The sequence below is a fragment of the Eurosta solidaginis genome, chromosome 3 (assembly GCF_040869045.1).
Source record: "Eurosta solidaginis isolate ZX-2024a chromosome 3, ASM4086904v1, whole genome shotgun sequence".
NCBI classification, from domain to species: domain Eukaryota; kingdom Metazoa; phylum Arthropoda; class Insecta; order Diptera; family Tephritidae; genus Eurosta; species Eurosta solidaginis.
This window is the reverse complement of record NC_090321.1, coordinates 100,967,277-100,983,231: the sequence shown is the minus strand read 5'-3', so window position 1 is coordinate 100,983,231 and position 15,955 is coordinate 100,967,277. Positions and strand designations below refer to the sequence as shown.

Genomic DNA, 15,955 nt, shown 5'->3' with positions numbered 1-15,955 from the left:
CCAGTTGAGATGACACTGTCGATGTTTGAGCAGATATTGCAGCTAAAATCATGTTCAAGTCTGTGCTCGTAACTGTCTGCGATGTTTAATTTTTCTCTTCAATTTTTGTTGTCTCCTCGCCATCAAGAGGAAAGCCATACTCTTCCACGTTAATTCCCTCTAATTCCATTGCCTTTCGTAGTCGTGCCCGTAGTTCGAGTTTATTGCAGGTTGTATTCAATCCCCGGCTCTCCAACTCCTTCTTCAGTTGCTGGATCTTCAATTCACTCCACTTTGCCATGTCCAAGTTGTATTCGAAGTCTTCGGAATTTATTCAACAATTCTTCTTCTGACACCAATTGTAACGAACTTACTGCAATTCCTCTTATTTGCAACCTTCTTCTTACGTTCGAATCACTAAACTGTTGAATAAATAAATCCACTATTCAATAATTCAAAATGGCCTTTATTAAAGTACTTCCCAAGAACACTACTATCGCCCGCCAGATAGCGTCTTAAATCAAACTGAATGTCGCGCATCTACTGTTGCTGCCTTTTATACTCTGTGATTTCTCGTTCGTATACTTCTAGGCGCTTCCAGATTTTACTTAGTTACTGCTATGAAATTATAACTACAGATGCACGTGTATTGCTTCTCATATGCGCGTTTATTTGTGAGCGACACTTCCACAATTATAATTGCCTACTTTTGGGAGCATCTCAGATAAGATATCTGCATGTGATTGCATGTGTGAGCGACACTTGCACAACCATGGCATACTTTCGGGAGTATCTCAGATTTATGGATGTGTTTGTGCGCTGCTTCTCCGCTGCGGGTACGTACATATGTGTAGACATAATAATTGAATTATTGATGTGCATACAAGTCACTGCTTAGTATCCCTTAGTGCTGCTAATATTCGTTACAATATATTAGATTATTTATAATAGTTGTTAATTATTAACTATAAGTCATAAGGAAGGAATAGTTTTTCAGTCTTGTTGGTGAGCCATAAATACAAACTTTATTGTATGCGATTGTATGCATACAAAGTTAAGGGAAACTTAAAAAAATTAATTAATGATATAGAAAACAAAATAGAAGAACTAACAGAACTATTGGTTGCAGTAAACCGTCAAATCACGAGTAGGCAATTCACAATTTGAGTAAGTTGACTTGATTTAATTTTTGATTTTTGATGGCCTTGTTTATTTGAAAAATGTAGGATTTTGTGAGCCCGAGTCATTGCTTTGAATAAAACACTATGTTCATATTCATATATTTATTTGGTCGATATTTCGACTTCAATCTGAAGTCATTTTCAAGATTGCACGAGAATACATGATCGACCATGCATTTTCATGCAATCTTGAAAATGACTTCAGATTGAAGTCGAATTATCTACGAAATAAATATATGAATATTAACATAGTGTTTTATTCAAAGCAAGGCCTCGAGCTCACAAAATCCTACATTTTTTGTAAGTTGACTTGTAATTCGCCAGTTTTAATGCTATACCTTTTTTATTTTAGTTCAGAAAGCTGCAATTGAGGTTCGGAAGTTACAATTGAAGTTCAAAAATTTCAATTTAAGTTCATAAAATTTAAATTCAAGCTCAGAATTTCTATTTGTAGTTCAGAAAATTTAAATTGAAGTTCAGAATTTCTGTTTGTAGTTCAGAAAATTATAATTGAACTTAACTTAATTTTCTGAACTTCAGTTGTAAACGGCAGTTGAAATTCCTGAGCTTCAATTATAATTTACTGAACTTCTGTTGAAAATTCTGAACTTCAATTGTAATTTTTTGAACTTCAATTAAAATTCCCGAGCTTTCAGAACTTCAATTGCAACTTTCAAATTTTTTTTACATAAAATGAACAATTTAATATTTTTTTCTGACAGTTAAAGTGGTGAATTGCCTACCAGTGGTTTGAAACCACTTGCATTCGTGTTGGCGCTTCTCTATATCATTAATATAACAATATCTTTTTAATAATTTAATTAATAGACAAATATAAATTTTTTTCCTTTACATTTTAGAACTGTGTACAAAAATATGTAATTTTACATATCGCAACCTAAACCAAAAAGTATTGCAACTCATAATCAGAGTAGATTTGTGTTGAATGTTGATTTATACCACAAAAATAACTAAATTCTTAACAAAACCAGGCTAAACGATAACGTTAACTACCAAAAAATAAGTTATTTTACGATGCTTTCATGGATCGATTTACACTTAAATACCGATTTAAATTTTTTTTAAGTTTTGACATTTTTTAATGTTTGCGATATATACATTCAGTGGAATAATTTTACATTGAGGGTACTTTATGCAATTTTCTTTTTTTTCGTGATTTTGCAATAATAAACGTAGGTACTCTAGTAATTTTTTGTTTTGAATTATGTGATTACAATATTTATAAGGACCATTTAGTTGATGGCATTGGTACTGTCAGTTAAATTTATCAGCAGATATTTATATTCAAAATATTTTTTTGTTGTACATCTAGTTTATAAGGTTTGGTTAAAAATTATTGACAAATTCGTTGCAATAGAATTACTTTAAAAATCTTTGCAAACTTTATGCGATTGTTGAATATTTTTTTAATTAGAGCATAAAATGCTTAGAATAGGAACGTAGGAAAAAGCTTAGAATTATTTTAGATACTTTTTAATCAAGATTATTTCAGTGTGTGTTATTCGTTGGTTGTACAAATTCGTTGCATATTAATTTTCAGATCAAGAATATTCAAAGGTGTCGTGGAATCGTTTTGTTGGTCAATCGCGCGCCGCAATATCCATTGGTGGGAATTGACATTCATTATAAAGTAGCGAAGGCACGGTCCTGCGCAAACACATAGCCAACCTGTGTTGGCAAAAGATATGAAGAACTGTAGAGGAAGAAACATTTTATAAAATTTAATAAAATCAAAAATCATATTTGTGCTAAAAAGAGGTAAAGTATTGTATGTTAAAGTATAGCAAAATTACAGCGGCTTTGTCCTGGCGAAAATTGAGTTTGAATAGGTCTCGTTCTTCATTCTCAGAAACATGTACGAAGGTACCGCGTAAGATATTAAAAATCTTAAACGCTTCTTTTGCAATAACTTTAAAAGAGCTCATATTCAAACCGGTGTCCTATCCCTACTTCTGTTTAACTTCTACATATCAATAGCTATCTTCACCACCAGAAGGAGTCACTATTGTTTCCTACGCCTATACTATTGCTTCCTACATCGATTAGCTTTGTAATAAAATAAACAGATCTCTCCAGTTTTGTCGCCTCGCAAAACCTGACATTGTCACCGACCAAATCATCGGCGAGCTTACTTACAACATTGACGCGCCAAATGTCAACCATATGGCATTACGCTACCGACTCTATTGCACCCAAAAATCTAGGGTGTGACGTTCGATCAGGATCTACATTTTGGTGAGCATGCAGCCGCAATTGTATTTTTATTTCTTACTCCTGCGTAAAGATAATTTGATTACAGTCCGTGGAAAGAATATCCCACCACCTTTTACCGCACTTGAACAACAACAACACCCTCTCCGAAGGTTTTTGGGGAGTGTTGTAGATGGTAAAAGTCTAGTTGGTCCGTTTTGGTAACAATGCCCCATTAAGGTACTAGCCCGACCATCTCGGAAACGATTAATATGATCACATTAAATCTTCTAAGCCATCCCGCCCCACCCCCTAGTTCCACGAGGAACTTGGGGTCGCCAGAGCCTCGCCTGCTAAATATGTGTGTGATACATTCATATTTGTAACAGGATTCCTCGCGTATACGAGGTTGACAATTGGGTTGCGGAAGCTCTGAACCTATAAAGCTTTGTCGCTTATCAACCCCTTGAGTTCCTCGTTTACTTTGGTGTACAAACATGTTTTCATTGTTTTGTGATAGAGCTGAGCTACATTACACTGAACGAGTCCACGGCGACGTTACTGATCAGTTTAACGCCTTACAGGTAGTTGGCAAAGAAACGGCATATACGATCAGAAGGCACTCGAAGACGATGCCTAAAAACAAACAACCAAAAACAATAATTATCACTTCACTGACACAAATTTTATAGTTTTTTCTTCCGGAGTTGGACACAATCTTTTCATTATATTAGTTAACAATTTAAGATTAGACATTTTTTTCAATTTGTATTTTGACTTACCAGCAACAACAGAATCATTTTTAATTGTACGCCGCACAATCATTATAGCATCATGTAAAGAAGCTCAGTTTGTTCCAAAAATTGTTCGGCACCGCCACGTAAAATCAATGTACATGTTCTAGCATTAACGCAACCTTTCAATAATTATAAACTATGAAAATAAAATCAATGTCAAACCCACTATCAAACCTTGGAAAATGTTGAAACGTTCACCACCAACTTGACGTTCTTCAAAGTAATCACATTGACCCAAAACACTTGAATTAATATCCATTAGCTGTAGTCATAACAGCACCACCACAAGCTTTCATTGTACGTTTCAAATCTTCTTCTGGTACACGCTCAGCCTTCAGTTCTAATTCTATATTTAATAATGCGATTTTATATTTTTTGTATGACTTTGGGTCCATCAAAGGAAACTACAGCGTCCACAACATTTTAGAAAAGAAATCTTTTTGTTGATGAATAAGTTTGGAGGGCATTGCTGTGGCAGAGCATTTTTCCAATAAAGCACGTTGTTGTTCCTTTGATTGGCGCTTCGACCTGTACAGCTATGTCATATTTTATCATGCATAATTGTAATGCTTTACGTATAACTTTAATGCTGATACGTGCATGCATGCCTTCCTCAACATATGGCTTAACTTGTTTTAAGATTTCACATTCTTAAAGTAGGTACTACTGAAGTGGTGCCATCGCCGACCTGATAAGAGAAACATTTTTATTCTAAAAATTCTAATATAACAAAAACTTACCTCAGCATTTTGAGATTTAGCGATGTCAACAAGAGTTTTACGGCTGGATGCACAATATCCAATAGTATCATAATGGTTGCCCCATTTGAAATTGTGGCTTTACCACTGGAATCAACAATATGCTTGTCCATACTGCGTGAACCCAATGTAGTGCGTACAACGTCCACAATTGAATGCGAAGCATTGATGTTGGATGTGAGTTGAGGTTTACCTTGAGAGCTATCGGTACCCAAACATTTTTTACACAAAAAATCATGTACCCGATACAAGTTGAGGACGTTCATATTTATCGACACGCTGTCCGGTGTGGCCCAAATGTTGGAAATATTCAGTTGGCACTGTTGAGAAAAAATATGGATCAATGAACACAAGTAAAAGTGAAAGATTTTTTTTACCATCTGTTGTTACTTTACACATTAGACATTGGAAACGACGACCAGCATCTACAAATTACATTTTAGCCTTGCAAACGATTACATCTAATTGTACCCAATTCACCAAAATTTACAATGGGTGCTTCATATTCACCCTCAACCGTGCGTACCATTGGTGAGATGGTAAGTGTAAAGGATAAAGATGTTGTTTTTAATAAATCAGCTGTTGCAGGTATGCAATACAAAAAGGCCTGCAAACGAGAAAGATCAATGTAATTGCCAAACAAAACATTAATTTCGAATATCAATGCCTAACGTAACGTGGAGAGAAGTTACCCTCATCTTGTACCACATATTTTGTGGTCACCAATGGTGGCAATAAACCTTGTTGATTAGTAATAAAAGCACCACCAGCGCTGATTTTCAATGATAACGCTTATCAGATTTGGCATCTGATCAGGATCTAAACGGCGTTAGGCTACTGTTGCGGCTGTTGATATATACCAGTACCAGTACCAGGTGCAGGTGGTTGCTAAAGAAAATAATACAAAACCAAGTAAGGAAGGCTAAGTTCGGGTGTAACCGAACATTACATACTCAGATGAGAGCTTTGGAGACAAAATAAGGGAAAATCACCATGTAGAAAAATGAACCTAGGGTAACCCTGGAATGTGTTTGTATGAAATTGGTATCAAATGGAAGGTATTAAAGATTATTTTAAAAGGGAGTGGGCCACAGTTCTATAGGTGGACGCCATTTCGGGATATCGACATAAAGGTGGGGCAGGGGTGACTCTAGAATGTGCTTTTACGATATGGAAATCAAATGAAAGGCGTTAATGAGTATTTTAAATATATCGCCATAACGGTGGACCAGGGGTGCTCTAGAATTTGTTTGTACGATATGGGTATCAAATTAAAGGTATTAATGAGGGGTTTAAAAGGAGTGACCTTTAGTTGTACATATGAAGACGTTTTCGAGATATCGACCAAAATGTGGACCAGGGTGACCCAGAACATCATCTGTCGGGTACCGCTAATTTATTTATATATGTAATACCACGAACAGTATTCCCGCCAAGATTCCAAGGGCTTTTGATTTCGCCCTGCAGAACTTTTTCATTTTATTCTACTTAATATGGGAGGTGTCACACCCATTTTACAAAGTTTTTTCTAAAGTTATATTTTGCGTCAATAAACCAATCGAATTACAATGTTTCATCCCTTTTTCATATTTGGTATATAATTATGGCATTTTTTTTTTAATTTTTCGTAATTTTCGATATGGAAAAAGTGGACGTGGTCATAGTCGGATTTCGGCAATTTTTTTTGCCAAGATAAAGTCTGTTCAGATAAGTACGTGAACTAAGTTTAGTAAAGATATATCGATTTTTGCTCAAGTTATCGTGTTATGGGCCGAGCGGAAGGACAGACGGTCGACTGTGTATAAAAACTGGGTGTGGCTTCAACCGATTTCGCCCAATTTCACAGGAAACAATTATCGTCATAGTATCTATGCTCCTACCAAATTTCACAAGGATTGGTTAATTTTTGTTCGACTTAGGGCATTAAACGTATTCTAGACAAATTAAATGAAAAAGGGCAGAGACAGGCCCATTTTGAAAATTTTCTTTTATTTTTGTATTTTGTTGCACCATATAATTACTGGAGTTGAATGTTGACATAAATTACTTATATACTGTAAAGATAATAAATTTTTTGTTAAAATTTTACTTTTAAATTTTTTTTTAAAAAGTGGGCGTGTTCTTTATCCGATTTTGCTAATTTTTATTTAGCACGTATATAGTAATAGTAGTAACGCTCCTGCCAAATTTCATCATGTTATCTTCAACGACTGCCAAATTACGACTTGCAAAACTTTCAAATTACCTTTTTTCAAAAGTGGGCGGTGCCACGCCGATTGTCCAAAACTTTACTAATTTTCTATTCTACGTCATAAGGTCAACCCACCTACCAAGTTTCATCGCTTTATCCGTATTTGGTAATGAATTATCGCACTTTTTTGGATTTTTAGAAATTTTCGATATCGAAAAAGTGGGCGTGGTTATAGTCCGATTTCTTTCATTTTAAATATCGATCTGAGATGAGTGCCTAGGAACCTACATACCGAATTTCATCAAGATACCTCAAAATTTACTCAAGTTATCGTGTTTACGGACGGACGGACGGACATGGCTAAATAAATTTCTTTTTTCGCCCATATCATTTTGATATATAGAAGTCTATATCTATCTCGATTAGTTTATGCCGTTACGGATTGTCGTTATGCAAACAAAGTTAATATACTCTGTGAGCTCTGCTATTAGCATACTATAACCAGGACGTGCGGGTTTGGGGGTTGACCCGGGATGGGTGGCTGACTGGGCATTGGCGCCTGTCCGGGTTGTGTTGGTGGCATCATTTGACCCATGTAACCACCTGGTGCACCTGGTTGTTGTAGAGGATAACCTGGCTCTTGAGGTTGTGGAGGACAACCACGTGGACCAGGTTGTGGCGGATAGCCCGACTGTTGTGGCATTGCATAACCCGGTTGCTGTTGTGGTATATACCTTGGCGTAACTGGATGTGGTGTCATTGCCACACCTGGGCCAGTAGATGCGCGCGGCATAGTGTATTTCTGCCATGAAAAGCTCTCAGGGAAAACTCATCTGCCTCGTAGATGCCGTTCGGAGTCGGCATAAAAAAAAGAGGTCCCGTCCTGCCAATTTGAAGGAAAAATTAAAAAGGAGCACGACGCAAATTGGAAGAGAAACTCGGCCTAAAATCTCTTCGGAGGTTATCGCGCCCTACATTTATTTTTATTTTTTTATTTTACTGGTATTTCAAAATCGCTGTATCGGCCCTAATGTAGCCTATAAACACACATAAAAGTAACAATCTTACCAGAGAATTTTAGTGTGACCTTTAAAATATCAGCGCTTGTGACACTGTATTCAACATAACGTACGTACCACGAACAAAAACTCCAACACCACCCGCAGCATACATGTCATTATTAATTTGCAAAGAATCATAATCAGGGATGGAAAAATCTCGTATTTCGTTTGAGTAGATCCAAATTTCGGAAATAAATATTAAATGCGGATAGTTTTTAAATACCTCAAGGTTACGCAATAATAAGTCAAAATTTTGCCGAAGACTGCGTACGTACAAAGAAAATTTATATCGGTAATATGGTTCCTAATAGCGTCGTTGTCATAATTTAAAAAATGATGAAAAGCCATAGAAATAGCTTATTAAAAAAAAATTGATTACTTTAATTTACTTTTGACTAATCGTCAAAAGTTTTTAAAATGACAACCTCGCCATCATCAGCCTTTCACATGTTGCTATAGGTGGGTTCTTATGCATGATATTGTTGCTGGTGGACTAAAGTCGCACATCTGCATATACAGGTAAAAGTTTGGCTGTTTGTTTTTTTGTGGTTTTGCTGTAACCACAAAAACACATCGAAGGTTTAGGGGAATGTTATTGTTGTTGGCAGGGCTTCGCGCTGGGTGAATCGTTACTGTCCGTCGATGCTGTTTCTGCTGACGGAAGTATGCTTTCTTCTCGTGACGACACCTCCGATACTTATGTCACCGAAATCTCTGGAGGAGGGCTGATAAAACCATCAAGCGAGTTCTTGAATCAAATTTTGGAGCTCGAACAATTTTTTTACCAGCTAAACGGAACTTTGCTGGCAACAAATCCCTTCTACTTCGAAAGGCTAATACAAATGAGCAAAAGTATCGACCTCAGCTATGAAGTGAAAAGGCTCTTTTTTAGAAGCCGAATGTATTTCCGCATCAAGTCGCTTAATAAGCTAATGCAGCCTTAATTGCACTATAAGTCATGCAAATATTATTATAAGTACTAACCCCATTAAATAATCATGAAAAACTTTCATTGCAGTTTTCGCTCCATGCACTTACTTATACAATTTTCAGTGCTACAATTTTAGCAATCCATGTATTTTTCTACACCTGGACGCAGGAGGTTCAGGGTAGCGAAGAAGAAAAATTTAATCTCCGTTATTACCAAATTCAAAAACGCCACCTGTATCTTAATCGTTATCATTGTCATAACCGCTGTTATGGAATCGCGTCTATGATGGGGCAGTAAGGAAAGCAGTCGGCATGATGTAGTGGTGCACAGTGGCTAGTCATGTCGGCTGGGCGGAGTCCTTGCCAACCTTACTGTTCCTGTGCCATAACAAGAAAAAGTTCCCATCATGCCTTTAAAATAACCGTCAAAAACTGACAAAAAAGCGCAGAGCCGACTCAAAATGCTTGAAATTCAAAGTAAAACAACATCTGGCCGAACCGGATGTCACGGACAGACCGTTCAACATTCAATATTTAAAAATTCAAAAAAACTAAACGCAAAACAAAATTAACCGAGCCGGAAATGACGGGTTACTAACTGTTGAAAATCAAAAAAAAACTGAAAATTAAAATATAAAGGGGAAAGGCCGAATATAACTTGGGGGCGCCGCGGGTGTTGTGGCGACGCCGGTGCTTAGCCCACCCTCAAAACCATGGCCACCCTCGCACCTAAAATTTCGGTGGCCCCTTACCTGTCATACCTAGTGCCTTCTAAATAAATAGACACCTCAGCATTCCCATTTTAATTACAATTTTATTTCTAATTCATTATTTAAAATTCTTTCCTTGTATATGACCAGTTATTTCTAGGTAGTTAAATGCTTATACATGTATATATATAGGTACTCGATGCAAGTATATGTGCCTGAATGTATTTATCATTTGTATGTTTGAAATGATTATATTGTCACGGATATTAGCATCACTAAGTTATCCCATTACTAAGGCGATGCTAAGGCCACGATAAGCAGTATTTACGTCAATAATCAAATCATGTATACACATATATAAGGCAGCCGAAATAAGTCACACACAGATGCATTTACTTATACGCCTATGTATGCGCGAGAGACTGTAAAGCTGGAGACATTGGTGCTTTATCGGTAACCGTATCGGTAACCTTATAACAGCTGATTCGACCAACCTTATGAGAATCAATGCAATCGATTATTGGTGCCGCTAAGGTCGTAACCGTATCGTAGCCAAACAATTGGGTTTTGGTTTACCGTCGTAACGATAAACAGCTGATTACGTTAGGGATACGGATACAGCGATACGACATACGGCACCAATGACTCCAGCTTTAACTACAAACATTCACATCAATAATTCAATCATTATGTATCTACATAAACGAATAAATAATTGCGTCTACACATATGTACGTAAACGAGCAGCGGAGCGGCAGTGCACAAACACATGCATATATCTTATCTGAGTTGTCACAAGAGAGATAATAATTTGTGCACGTAGTTGTGGCTGGCGATTTTGTAGCCGAAACAAACTAGTAAGTTCTGGAAATCGAAGAGCCTAGAAGTATGCAGCGTAAACTATAAAAGCGGGGCAGGCGAGTAAGAAGTAATTCAGTTTGATTTGAGTTGTCAAGCAGTTTGATTAAGACGATATCTAGCGAGCAATAGCAGTGTTATTTTGAATAGTAGAGTTTCATTGAGCTATCAATCAGTGTGGTTATTAAGCAAGCTATTCGTTGCACAGTTTGTTATTTTGAAAGTATTTTAATAAAGGCCATTTTGCATTATTACAAATTGGAGTTATTTATTCAACAGTTTAGTGATTCGAACTTAGCAGAGGATTGCAAATAAGAGGATTTGCAGCAAATTCGTTGCAATATATATAATTATATTTAACTATAAGTCTATACGTAAGTATGTATACGTCAGTGCATACAGGTGGGTGTATAGATATGTATATGCTTATATATCCATATAATAATATTCCACATAAGGGTATGCCTACGTGCATTTCCATGTAGGTATTTGCTTATATACTACTATATCTAATATAAGTATGCATGTATATATTTCTATGTTGCTGTATGTATATGTGTAAATTTACGTATGTATCTGCTTATATATACATATAGATCACTATATATAATATAAAAGCTCCTATGTATGTATTTTCATGTCATTGTACACATATGTGTAATTTTACGTATGTATATGCTTATATATGTATATAACTATATTTGATATACGCACCCCTCCCCCCGAGGATTTGAGTTATACAGTGATTTTCTTCTAATTTTTGGAGTTGATTTTTTCTGCAGATTGTAGTTTCGTCTATTTCCAGGCAGTTTCCGATGATGCCATATTTTTCCTCTTGTGACGTGAAAATATTGGAAAATTCTAGATAAACTCGTTTGCTGTTTTTTACGGTTGAACGAATAATGACATTGTTGAAAAGAGTGTCTTCTGTTTTTGGAAGTGAAATACGTATAGAAGAAGTAAGTCTTTGACAACCATTGACGGTTTAGCATATTCATGCGCCTGTATTTCATTTTTAAAAGGTAGTGTGCCAGTTTGTGATAAAATATTTTCGATACCCCCTTTATTTAAGAGTTGTGAGTGAACAATTCCTTGTTTTGCTAACTGGGCTGCCATTAAGATTTTCGAAATTTCACCTTTTATTATGCCTAACTTATTAAATAGTGCAATGGTGGCCTATCAACGACCTGTTAAATTGATAAATTGCAATGGAAATAATTCTAAGTAAATAAATTATTATTCAATGTATATAATCAAAATGTAAAATATTTATTACATTTTCACGACAGATTTCAAAGACTTTTATAAAATTTTTCAGATATTATAAATTGCTGAAAATAGTGACCTTCTAAATAACTACTTTGTGTTAACTGGGAAAAAATATCAAATCTAAATCAAACGCAATTACGTTAACTACAAAGTCGTTGAATAGTCGTGCAGAGAAATCCACTACACCGCTCTCACCACGAAATTCATTTGTGCTCGGGTTGTTTTGACATTCGAATATCAGCTGTTTGTCAAATGCCAAATTTAAAAGTAAACGAAATTTGTGCAAATCGTGAACTAAAGTGAATATTTTGTTAAGGTAATAGAAAATAATGTACAAAAAATGTGCAAGTGGAAGAAATCAGCGTAGGTTGATAAAAAAACAAAAAGAAGTGTATTTAAATCGACTGTGAAATATTAGTGATAATGTGCAAGAATCAGTGACAGCTTCTGTTGCATTTAGCGCTCCGGAGGTCGTGTCTAACCTCAATGTGCAACACCCTGAGCAGAAAAAAAAATTTTTGGAAAAAATAAAAGAATGTTACTTCGATAGCACAATTTCCCGAAAATCTTTTGAAGCACTTCTAATTTTAAATGAAGAAAATTTAGATATCCCTCTCAGCGCTTCTGCATTTGAAGGTGTTACTCGAAAAGCCGTAATTAGAAACGTCTATCCTGGTTTTTACGCTCACTTCGGGCTTGAACAGCCATTTAATAAGGCTTTGATATTATTTCTCAGTGCGATGAGCTAATTATTGGTATAAATGTTGATGGTCTTCCACTTTACCGAAGCTCAAGAACGCAATTATGGCGTTTATCTGGGAAAACTAAGCCAGGATGTGTTGAAAGTTATTTAAGTGAAGCAATAAGCGAACTAAAAAACCTGGCCGAGAATGGTTTGTTTATTCGAAATAAGCTGATTAAAATAAAAGTAAGGGCAATAGTCTGCGATGCGCCAGCGCGAGCATTTGTTTGTGGTATACCAGGTCACACTGCTGCACATGGCTATTCCAACTGTATCCAAGTCGCAGGAAAAATAGATGGTGTATTAACGTACTCAACTCAATGTGAGGAGCTTGTTACTGGCACAGATTTCGAGTGCAGGAGATATCGTAACCATCACAAACCATGTTTTCAAATACGTAAAACTCCTTTCGAGCATTTAAATATTGATATGATTCAACAAGTACCACTGGACCCCATGCATCTGTTAGATTTGGGGGTGATGAGGAAGATCTTATTGAGATTAGATGGTAGCAAAACTGAACCTGCTTTCAAACTAAGTACTGCCCATAAAGATGACATTTCAAAACATCTACAGTCCCTTACTTCATATATTCCAAAAGATTTTGTCCGAAAGCCACGGGCATTTGATGAGCTTATTCATTGGAAAGCCACTGAGTTCAGACAATTTCTTTTGTATTCTGGAATTTTGGTTTTAAAAGAAAAAGTTGGGCATGACTTTTACCATACATTTCTTTTACTACATACTGCTTGTCGCCTGCTTTCCTGTCCGCAAACATGTAGATCCAACGTTTCAGAAGCTCACTCTTTCCTGCAACTTTTTGTTCAAAAGTTTTCAGTAATTTTTGGAAAAAACAGTGTATCATACAAAGTTCACGGGTTGCTTCATTTGAGTGAAAGTGTCAAACAGTTTGGGTCATTATATAGCTTTTCAGGGTAAGACTTTGAAAACTATTTGCAAAATCAGATTTCTAAGAAAGTCCAAAATGAAGTCATATACCAGCCAGAAAAAATACCTGAACTAAAAGAAATAAATGGAGAAATAAAAAGTTGTTATTCGCGGTTCTATCTAAGTACAAATATGTCAGATAGCTTTTGTTGCCTTAAAAATAATGTACCTGCAAAAATAGTAGGGTTCGAAAAAGATACAGATCTTAAAATTTTGGTAAGAAAACTTAAACGTGAGAAGCTTTTTTACGAACCCAGTCGATTCTTTCTTGAGTTTGGGTATTTGCCTTGCTGATTATGAAACTTTGCAACCAATAGATAAGTTTAGCATAGATCAAGTTGAACATAAATTTGTATGTTTGCCTTATAACAATGGATTTCTTTTAGTGCCGTTATTGCATACATCAAACCATGAGTAAGAAAATGAAAGTAGCTCGATTTAGTACGACAGTGGGTGAAAATCTGCCATCGAAAGGTATGTATATTTAATGTAAATTTGATCTTAAATTTCAAATTAATCGTTTGCTATTTTCAGAGTCAAATCCGTGCAAAAACTGTATAAATCTGCAAAAAGATGTAAAAGATCTAAAAGGTAAATTGTCATAAAACCTGGTGCCGTTTTTATAAGCATATACCATGGTGGTCAGATAAAAATCAACAATTATTGCCTAATCTGTGCTCATAAAAGTGATAGTTAAATACTTTAGACAAACCTCACAGAAATTAAACTTTACATACTACAATCTTTTTCTCGAACTTGTTTCCGGTTTTCTTGTAAATATATAAAACATTTCTTGAATGCGTTGAATTTTTGTGAGTCTTGTATAAAGTACCTAGCTTGATTTTTGGGTTGATGGACAGGGAAAGTTAAATATAGTTAAAAATGAAAATATACTATTTGTCTGACTACCACTCCTTGAATATTTATTTTAATTTTCCACTTTTTATTTTACTCTATTTAACCCTTTTATAAATAAAGGCGAGCATGAAGAAAGGGGTATGTCCCACATTGAGTGATTTTGTATTGTTTTACATTGGTGGATAGCTTTTATGCAATTAACGATTACTGACCCGTAAAATAGTTGTTTTCATTAAAAATTTTAGAAAATATCTACTCAAACTGCGACATACCCCCTTCTTCCATGCACGTCTTCAAATTACTTAGTTTGACTTCATTTCCTCAAATTAAATTTATTTTGTTTTATTGTGTGTCGTTTTTTTAAATGCTTAGTAATTGTGGAAAATCAGAACAAAATAATTATAGAAACGTTGGCATCTCACAACGTCTTATTAAAACAACTTATACACCAAGACCAAATATCACATGATTTGTTGAAGACTTTCCCACTAATGTCATTGGAGGAGGTTGAAAAAGTGGAAAATGAGATATGCAGCGAAAATAGAATCACTGATGTAAGAAGATACATATATAGTAATCATAGATAAGCAGGCTGCATTAAAAACGAAGTTCCACTAAATCAAGTTTTAATGGCTAGATAAGCCCATTTCCATTACTACTCAGGCTTTTAATTTGAATGGAAATTTGCAACAGTAACCATTAAAGTTTTGATTTAGTGGAGTTTGACCATTAAAACTTGAAACTGCTCATCTATGGTAATAATGACGTATATTTTGAAAATGCAATAATTAACTTTTTTACTTTATTTATTTAATAGATCAAAGCACTAAAAACTTTAATGAGAGGAAAACTGACGAAAACATTGGATAACGTTATACCAACAAACGTTATGTTGTCCATAAATATTGACGGAGTACACGGAAAAAAGGGGCTCAAAGAATATCGACGGTTCTTTGACATTTTGTTAGGTATGCGTATACATACATCAAACCTGTTAAACAATATGAGTGTCTAGCGAATTTTCCATGGAGTGAAACTGAAACCAGAACCGTGATCTTAGATATTTGATCCTTTTTTTAATCGAAACAGGGACGAGTTCGTGTTCTAGGAAGTGATAAAATGTAAAAAATATTCATACAAAATGAACGAAAAAAAGTTCAAATAATGCAAATTTTTTATCACTTCACTTGTTTTAAATCGATTTCACTCATGCCCCCTTTAAGCAACTATTTGAAAAAAACTCATATAAAGTGGCTCTCAGCTTAATTGATAAAATGCCCTAATGCTCCTGACTTTGAAAAACCTTTGACATTTTTTAATGTGGCTTCTGTTAGAAAATTTGCAATATTTTAAATGAAAATGATCAATAAAGTTGTGAGCACTGCATACAAGTTTTTTTTAATTCCACGGATATGTACAATTATCTTATTTTCTTTCTTTTCATGTGACATAAACAGAAGCA

At 35.2% G+C, this 15,955-nt stretch overlaps 1 long non-coding RNA gene across 1 annotated transcript; it reads right to left on the bottom strand.

The window, feature by feature from the left end:
* Positions 1–4,664: 4,664 nt before the first annotated feature.
* LOC137246563 (uncharacterized) lies at positions 4,665–5,478 on the bottom strand. Its single transcript, XR_010951558.1, has 3 exons — positions 5,304–5,478; positions 4,909–5,246; positions 4,665–4,856 (listed from the first exon to the last, which is right to left on the bottom strand). It is a non-coding gene; the product is annotated as an uncharacterized lncRNA (long non-coding RNA).
* Between the last annotated feature and the right edge of the window lie 10,477 nt (positions 5,479–15,955).